Source organism: Mya arenaria, chromosome 3 (assembly GCF_026914265.1).
Source record: "Mya arenaria isolate MELC-2E11 chromosome 3, ASM2691426v1".
Classification (NCBI taxonomy): domain Eukaryota; kingdom Metazoa; phylum Mollusca; class Bivalvia; order Myida; family Myidae; genus Mya; species Mya arenaria.
In genome coordinates this window covers 78,211,663-78,221,844 of record NC_069124.1, presented here as the reverse complement: position 1 = coordinate 78,221,844, position 10,182 = coordinate 78,211,663, and positions in this window count along the sequence as shown.

Here is a 10,182-nt window from a genome sequence, read left to right as displayed (position 1 = left end):
CGCGCAGTGACTCAGAGTATGTAAATGGTCTGATCGGTCTTTAAATAGTTCTAAGAAGAGTGAAGCATTATTTCTTGAAAGGTGCGTAAAAACTGTTTTCTGGAGACATTTGAAGCGAGAAATAATTAACTAGCGTTCTAAATATTGCCACAAGACAAGGTTTCCATGATGCGCTACAGACGACAGTTTTAAACAAGGGAGGTAATTACAATGTGGTGAGCATTAAAAGAAGTTCCATACGGGCATTTTATCTTCGCCCGTGGGCAAGATAAGAAATTCTAGCATGGTTAAATTAATGGATCTACTTATCTGAGGTGGGAGAAATATTTATCCCAACCTGAGCGTAGGGTGTTTTGCGGAAACGAGGTTTATCGAGATAACACTTTTTGTTTTTATATTCGTGATTACAAAGCAATACACTCACCATAGCCGAAAGTAGGGTTTTAATGAACAGAACAGAACAGAACATAATTGTATTCGACCTATACTAACAAGGTACATAGTCATTGAATATAAATACATTTATATAACATGAATTCAACATGTCACATAATACAGATTCGATACATGCACTGGATATATGTAAATATGAATAATTGTCCATACGTGAACAAATAATATACAAATGCTAAAACATGAGGATGAGCTGATATAAACTAATCACTATATATACGTAATGGAAGTTCTATGTTTAAGATCTTCTTTTATATATTTGGATAATTTAAATACAGTATTTTTGTTGTGCGACTTAAGCAGTTCTATTAACTTGTACATGCTTGGTCTGACATAAAAATATGTTTTAATGAATATTTCCTTCTGATCTCATTATAACAAGGACATATTAATATGAAATAAAATTCATCTTCTAGATCATTTGAACTACAAATTCAAGTACAATTACGTTCAATTCTAGGAATGTTGTTATTTGCACATCTACCGTTGTGGATCCTTAATGAATGAGCAGACACTCTTAATTATCTAGTAACATAAAATCGTAAGTCATGCGGTAAAATTTTCAAGTATTGTTCAAAGTCTAATGTACTTTAAGTATTATTAAACAGGTTTAGAACACTACTTCTAGCTTTGTCATTACCCCATGATTGCTTAAATGTATCAATTTATGTTTCTCTGAATAGACTGAAAATCTTATTAACATCATATAACTGTGGATTATCGAACACATATGCAAAGCCATGTTTGCTTAGAATATCTTTAACATCAGTAACCCAATTATGTTTACCACTTTGACAGTCTTTAACAACCATATTTGAACTTTGAGCCAATACTTTAAAATTCTAATAAATCGTAATACATACAGGGGATAACGGCCTAGTTCCCCGTATATAGCACTATTGGAAGTATTGATGCGTACATTTAAGATTCTTTCACAAAACATTAAATGAATGCGCTCGATTTCTTTCCATTTTCCTAATCCCCAAACCTCAGACCCATAACCTAGTATTGAGCCAACGAAGGCATCAAATAATTGACAACTAACTTTTGGCTTGATATTATACTTATTGCAATTAGCCAATAATACATTTACATGCTTTTCCAACTATATATCCATGATCCCTGGCAAATGTGCCCGTGTAATTGAAAACAGTTCCCAAATAATTGAAGTCGCTAACAACTTCATTCCAATTTGTTTTTAATAGAAACTTTTCATTTCTTAACAGACCACCTCTTTTACGAAATACCATGGCTTTTGTGTTACTTGTATTTACCTCTAGACTCCATTTATTACAGTAAATTTCTAATAATGACAGTGACCTATCGATATCTTCATCTATGTGTTGCATAGTATAATCATATCGTCTCCAAACAATAGAAGTATAACTATAAGGTCATTAATAGTGAGGCCAGATGTCATACCTGTTTGTAAAAATAGTTCTTAGTCATCTAAAAACAAGGAAAACAAAACCGGAGACATGACTTTATCCTGCCTCAAGCCTATGGCATATTCGAAAAAGTCAGAATAATTATTTAACACCTTAACAGCCGATTTTACTTTTTCATACATACCATTAACAATTCGTTAAACTAGAATAATACTCATAGGTCCACAAATAAGTGTTGACACGAACATATAGAATTAATTGGCATGGTCATGGCCTTAAGACATAAACGCCATTTACGACTGTTGCTGCAATGAAGATATAGTTGTTTTGTTTTCTTTCACGTTTTTAAATATTATAAGTACACATTCTAACCGAGTGTTAATTGGGGTTTATGTTAATTATATTTACAGAACTTTTTCAATTTTATCCTACGTATAATACTTATAGAAATGTTCCAAACTTGTTATGTAGTTAATGAGCTTTAAGTATTATACGTAGGATACAGCTTTTAACTAATTGTACACGAAACATTTTACGAAAATAATGTTGTAGTAAAACATGAAAATAAATCCATACATTGGTACCAAGAATTAAAAAAGTCAAACAGAGGGGAGAAAAAAACGTTTCTCTTCGACAACTTGATTATTATTTCTGGTCCAACGATCGTCAATTTTGAATTTATTGTCTAATGCAGACGAAAACTAACTTCTGAATTGAAATCAGTTCTATTTTGCTACGCTAAGGTTGCTTGGGCCTATTTCATTTTTTTTTTTAATTATTTCTTCATTTGTGAATGCCTCCCGCTGGGAAAGGAACGGAACTCCCAATGCTACAATTAATGATAGCTAAAGTTTGCAAATCTGTATTTGGCTAATGCACCAGTCAATTGTGACCACGGCCCCCCAGGTCCGGGGGTATACCGGGGATAGCCGGGGAAATGGGCCGTGTTTCACCTTTCAGGTGGCCCCGCAGTGCCGGATGAATGCGGTGGTTTTATCTTCGCGCAAAATATAGCGGGGAATGGGCCTTACCTAGGCTCCCTGGGGTGCAATGGCATTTTGCTGGGATTTGACCACAAACGTGTACAAACATAATAACATAACATACAAATACATTAATTGTAAAAATAATATACATACTACATACTTAGAACTAGACGCACCAAACGTGAGTAGTTACAAAACGTTCTTGCATTTACATGCAGTTATTTACTTTTCAGTATTCATCAATTATTCACACAGTTCCGAATACGCTATGCTTTCATTATCAATGGCAATCACTGTTCATCATATTTCACTCAGTGTCACACTTCACAGAACGCATGTTCTTGTTTAGGAACAAGATGGCATCAACAATGTCACTGTTAAGTCTGTTGCGCAACTTGTTCAGAACAAGCCCGGCGGACGAAAATACGCGCTCCGATGGCACAGATGTAGCGGGAACCGCGAGGACGCTACAGGCCACTTGCGCGACCTTCGGAAAACGGTTCTCGTTGCGCCGCCACCACTCGAGGGCTGGTGTTGCATCATCCATCTTCTCGGCAAGGTACAGCTGAAGATCGTCCTCCACCGATGACTCCGGGGATGTGACCGTGAACTCAAGCCGTGGTCGCTTAGCAGGTATGGCATAGTCACCGTCATCGCGCGAGCTGACCTTGAGCGGGACATCGTCAAGGCGGCCCTCCAGCATGGTGTGTGTCCTTCGTCGTAGCTGCCTGGGCAGGAAGCTTAACTTCTTATATCGAGGGTCCAGAAGTGAGGCGAGCATCGGGAGGGACTCGGCAGTTTCATCTCGGCTTGGCTGGAACCTCTCCGTCATCTCATCCCGGAGAGTGGTCTTCATCGAGGCGACCAGCGCTGTGTCATTGTTGCAGGGCTGCAACACTGTCCCAACCAAACTATACACGATGGGAAACATCTCCCCGATGGATACGTCCTTGTCCTTACTCATGAAGGTGGTCACGTGGGTGAACGGCCCAAGGACTGTGGATATGTCGGCAACGATGACCCACTCGCCGTCTCTCAGAAGGAGATCGCGGTCGGCCTTCTTCGTGACGTCATCGTCAAGCATGATGTCAGTGACCAACCGGCGTAGCTTGTCGAGGCGGCTACACATCAGCTGCGTGGAATTCCACCTCGTGGGGACGTCCTGGATGAGGGCCAGTGTCGGTTGCTTCTCGCCCTCAGCGGTGACTGTCGTTGAGTGCTTGAAATGCCCTACCAGCTTTCGACACTTGCTCAGGACCTTGGAGACAGAAGGAAGTTCGAGGACTGGCTTGATGCAGAGCTGGAGGGTGTGGGCGAAGCAGGAGTGGTCTCCCCACTCTGGACAGAGTGTGCCGGCCTTCTGTATGTTGCGGGCGTTGTCATGGACGCAGCATTCCACCTTGCCCGTGAGACCGAACTCCCTTACGCATTCTTGTAGGCGGGACGCAATGTTCTCGGCTGTGTGACGCTCTGGCATTGCTCTGGTCATCAAGACGGGAGCAAGACAAATCGGCCCCTTACCAAATCGGCCTACTACCAAATCGGCCCCTAAGACGTTTCGGCCCTGCCATTTCGTCCCCTTAATTAAAATGACTCGAGACGTTTCGGCCCCTTAGTGATTTTCAACAGAGACATTTCGGCCCCTTAATTTTATTTTATTTTTTATCTTGAGTATAAAGAAAAACATTGTAGGTCATCTTATAAATGTAAATGAGATCTGTAAATAAGTTGTAAATAACATCTTTAAATTTACAAATAGACAAATATGCATGAAAAACATTGATATGACTGATATAAAAAAAAATATAATTAAAATCTAAATAACTACTGATTTTTAATATAAAATGTTAGAAAATCTAAGAAAGTTTATTTGTTATAACTGTTAATTATTAATTGATAATTAAAGACTGCAAAGAAAAGTGTCTTTGAACCATGCGTTCTTTACAAGGCAAACGGTAAGTGTTGCGGGTGTGAAAAAGACATTCAAAGACGTGTGAATGAATAGTTGTCTTTAATTTTTTAATGTTATTTACAGTTGATTAAAGAAGATTTGAGTAATATAAACACCGTAAGTATATATATTAAATCGTTTCTAAAAGTTGGCACCATTTGTTTAGTGGGTACCATTTGTTTTAAACGTGTTGCTGTGCTACTGTTAAATTTTCGTGTATTGGACATTATTAACGCGTTGTTGTTCTACTTTTATTTTATTGTGTAATGGAATTTTGTAAAAAATTGTAATGTCTGATATTTGTATTGAGTGAGATAAGGTTGTGAGACCGTTGGCAGCATCGAGTCTGCGATACAGGTAGGTGCAAGTAATATGTTTTATAGACACAAAAAAACGTATATAAATGTATAACACTATCCAGGTATGGCTATGTTTATCGCTAAGTACTCCCATAACTTATGTAATTTAGATTAAAATGCACGTACCGCCAAAGGTATATCAAAGCTGTTGTCATTGACACTGGACTGGCTTTCGTGGTTTTTATTTTGCAATCATTCCTGATTACACGCGTGTCTGACTTGTGATTCCCTAGTATAAATTCTTTGCTTTGTTTCTTTGTTATGTTTATTGTATCAAAAACGGTAGTGTTTAAACATAATTCTGTAGATCCTTAGGACATACGCGATGTACATATTCTTGTTTCTTTTGTGTTGTATGTACCTTGCGGTATGTTTTAAATCATTACCTTTTCATAAAACCTTAATATCGATAACATTCTCACAATATTTTTTATCAAACTTATGATAGAATAGAACTTGTGTTATTAAGCAAGGTTTTTAAAAATGCCTTTACGTTTCAACCATTAATTTGTTATGTATGTGGTATACTATTGCTCCAGAATAATTATAAATTATTATTTAGTGTTTTATCTATACATAATTAGGAAATAATGTTGTTGATAGATATGACTTGCAAACAAGTGACAACTTGATAGTTCTACAGATATTCTATAACAAATATGCATTTTAAAAAGAGTAAAACAATATATCCGTAATAAAATAATAATATTCTGTTTGAGGTGCGAAGAGATAATTGGTATTATTCTGTAAGTGTGAGAATTAGCGGTTGGGAAAGTCGGAACAAACCTTGTACACATATTTATAAGCTTGTAAACACAAAGTGTCATAATTCCAACGCCTGATACCCCTGGAATGTGACAATTCGCCATAAGACCGTCTGTCTAAAAACACCTTTTAAGCCAGTATGGTTTTGCATACGTATTCAATATAAGATTAATAATATTATTTTTTTCATCCTTACCTGATTTAAAATATAAATTCATAAAATGTATAACTTATGTCTTACCATGTGTTTGTTTATTTATTATTAAATTGTAGTTAATAAGAAGATGTACTGTATATTAGTTCTTATGAAAAAAATCTGTTTTCTTCTTTTCATAAATCATTATCCATCAATTCAGATGTTTCGCAGTTCGTCACTGCGGAATCGTTCCTTGATAAAACTTTAAATGAAGTATCCGCTCTAGACGCCAGGATCATGGATGAGTGGGACTCATACGATTCGCATGATGTCACCTGCGAGGAGTTCCTGAAAAATGTTGGTGCCATCTACGGCGGGCGATAGGTGTTTGGTCAAGACTGATGTTAGACAATGGACATGTCATTATACATAATATTAGCAACATAGTTATGTATAATATTTAAAGATTATTTAAAAAAAAAAAAAAATTTCTTCAACTCTATTTCGTTTTATAAACATATCTCGTGAATAAATCTTTACATGTTTTCAAGTGTACAGATATTTTCTTTAAATCTATTTTTATCTATACCTTTGTATGTATGTATATAGCTTTGTCTATTAATATAAAAAAATGAAATTACATGTTTTTTACCTATATTTAGAAATAAAAAAATAAAATATAAATAAGGGCCGAAACGTCTCGGTAATCAGGGGCCGAAACGTCTACGGGATGGGGACGATTTGGTAAGGGGCCGAAAAGGTAACCGTTTGAGCTAGGGGCCGATTTGGTAAGGGGCCGATTTGTCTGGTAGCCATCAAGACGTCCGAATGGAGGATCCATTCGGCGTCAAGGTAGTGGGCTGTCACGGTGATAAAACTCTCGGTAGAGTTGGACGTCCACGTGTCTGTCGTGAGGGAGACAGACGTCGCCTTCTCGAGCCGGGAGATGAGGTTGGAGCGTTCGTCTGCGTACCTCTTCTCAACCCTCGCACGAACTGTCGACCGGGTAGGTACCTGAAATATATCATAGTTATAAAAGTTATGACAATATCAAAATGATTGCACGTGCAGTACATGTATACAATACATTTGTATAACACTTACTGTATAAGACGGTGCCGCCAAGGCCATCATATCACGGAACCCCTGGCCGTCGACGACGCTGAGTGGAAGGCAGTCACGTACGACCCAGTCCGTAACCCTCTCCGTCGTGGCAGCCTGCATCCTCGGAGGGGTGGAAACGGTGACGTCAAGTGTCGTCTGCTTCAGGGTGGTCTTAGACGGAGTTGATGGCGGACTGCACACAGGATGCTTCTTCATGTGATTCCTTAGATTTGAAGTCCCACCACCATACACAAGTTTCACACTACACAAGTTACACACAACACTTTTACCATCATCAGTTTTAGTGAAATACTTCCTAACACTAGAAGTCACTTTCGGAGGCATAGTTCCAGTTTTGACAAGATTGCTCAATTGATAAACTTTGAAACGATGTTAACTAATTGGGAATAAAATAGAAATGAAACGATTTTTTTCTAATAATTTTATTCAGACATCAATGCTTGATTTATGCATATTCATTAAGATAATTGATTGGATAATCTACTGATTGCATGACGTTACTTTGTGATTGGACAGTTAAATCGTATGGATTAATGCACATATCATAACCGTCATCATTGATGTCAACTACTGCCAATTAGTGCCATAACGTCACTTCAGACACCATAAACAACACTTGTTTTCATAAACAGGACCATGGACCCTTCAAAAGATGCAATCTCGCGCCTTGTGCAAACAACCAATTAATAGCAGACGGTTTATGACACCCATCACGCTTCGCCAATCAGTCTGTGCAGCACCTAAAACAGTCTAAACGCTAAGATGTTTAAGACCTGCACTAATTAATCGACCATTTTAAAACCGCATAATTTATACAATAAATATTAAGAAAATTATACGAATATCCGAATACCAATTTTAGTATCCGAATACCAATCTAATATCCGGATATTCGGATATCCGCTTCCATCCCTAATTTTTAACGCCTTCCTGTAAATGCAATCAAAAGCCTTTTTAAAATCTACCCAAACACAATACAGACGTTTATTTTCGTTTAGAACATTTTGTATAATACTTAAAAAAAAAAAAAAAAATGAGCATCAATTGTTGATCTACCTGTTCTATAACCATATTAGGCATCTGATACATTTGCTTCATCACAGAAATGTATTATTCTTTTGTCTTAAGTATCGTCGTAAACAGTTTTGACATACAACTTACTAGGGTAATCCTCTATAATTATTTACATCGTTTTAGCCACTGTTTAAAATAGCATTAAACACAAAGCACAAATGTAAACCCAAAATATCTATAAATTCTATGAAATTTTCATTTAACAAGGCATCTGGCCCACACGACTTGTTACGTTTTAACAGCAGCATTTATTTCAGCAACTGTTATATCTCCGTCTAGTAACGGTTCGAAACTCTCACTTGTATTGGTAAAATTATTATTTCTAACAAAATCTTCGGCTTCACCATTTTCAGTTAGTCAATTCTGAAAACTATTTAAAATCTTGCATCTTTTAATGTCAGGTACGAGATTTGCTGGTGCTAGCGCATTCCTGTTTTAAATGGAGGTATATCGGAACTTCAAACGAACACATAAAGAATTACAGAGTTTATCCACTGGTTATTACCAACCTGCCCAACAAGTCCTTTGACCTAGCATTCTTCGGTTATAAGAAGTCAGATTTTCAGTTTGAAATCACCTCGACCTTGACGGGTTCATCTGCTTGTCATTACAAACCCGCATACCAAGTTTGAGGTCCATGGGCTTAAGCGTTCTTCAACTATTGAACGTTAACAGTGGGGACAGTCGCCGACACCGACATTATCGGGCATATACAATATTTTATTAATTAAAGGGCAGTCATTACTGATCCTGTCTAGGCAGAACTCCATTAAAAATCCATGAAATATTTACCAAGTCTTTACTGGACCAAGCGTATTGAAGTTTAGAGACATTTTAAGTGTCAATAACCCAGATATTCAAAAAAGTACTGCATTTTTTTGTAAAACTACTAGTTAATCACTTGAAACGAAATTGACCAAGAAAATGTATGAGTGCTGTTTGTGGTTGTGCCATATTCTTCTCTCTCATGTTCACTTTTTTTTATTTTTAATCCTTTTCTTTGATTAAAAAGTTTCAGTCATATTTGTCTGTTTTTTTTCTTTGCGTGGCATCCAATTATTTTCTTTCCTAAATTTAATAAGTTGGCAAATATCATTTTCTTCGTTTGAATTTTAGAATAAGAAGAACATTATTTTCCTAGATTTGATGTAACGTCCAGTAGGTGGCGTGATATTAGTTCTACACGAGTGGTTTTAGGCGCTTAATAGTCATTCAGCATCGGAACGTTAGACTGAACGGATCGAGTTTTAATTTTTATAAATTATGTAATCGTAGTAATTTGGATATGGTAAAATGTTTGGATCAGCATTTAGTGATATCTAAAATTATCGTCTTTTGTGTTAGTATGTGTAAACTAGAGTAAACATGATCACAGAATGAGATATCTGGAAGAAGATTTTGTTGATTAACTCAAATATTTATTTGATATGATGTTAAAATGCTATATATGATTCATAGTTGTGTATATCCACATGTATCAGTCAACGTCCCAGTGCTATACGGTATTCATCAACGTCCCAGTGCTATACGGTATTCATCAACGTCCGAGCGCTATACGGTATTCATCAACGTCCGAGTGCTCTACGGTATTCATCAACATCCAAGTGCTCTACGGTATTCATCAACGTCCCAGTGCTATACGGTATTCATCAACGTCCGAGCGCTATACGGTATTCATCGACGTCCGAGCGCTATACGGTATTCATCAACGTCCGAGTGCTATACGGTATTCATCAACGTCCGAGTGCTCTACGGTATTCATCAACGTCCGAGTGCTATACGGTATTCATCAACGTCCGAGTGCTATACGGTATTCATCAACGTCCGAGTGCTCTACGGTATTCATCAACATCAGAGTGCTGTACGGTATTCATCAACGTCCGAGTGCTATACGGTATTCATCAACGTCCCAGTGCTATACGGTATTCATCAACGTCCGAGTGCT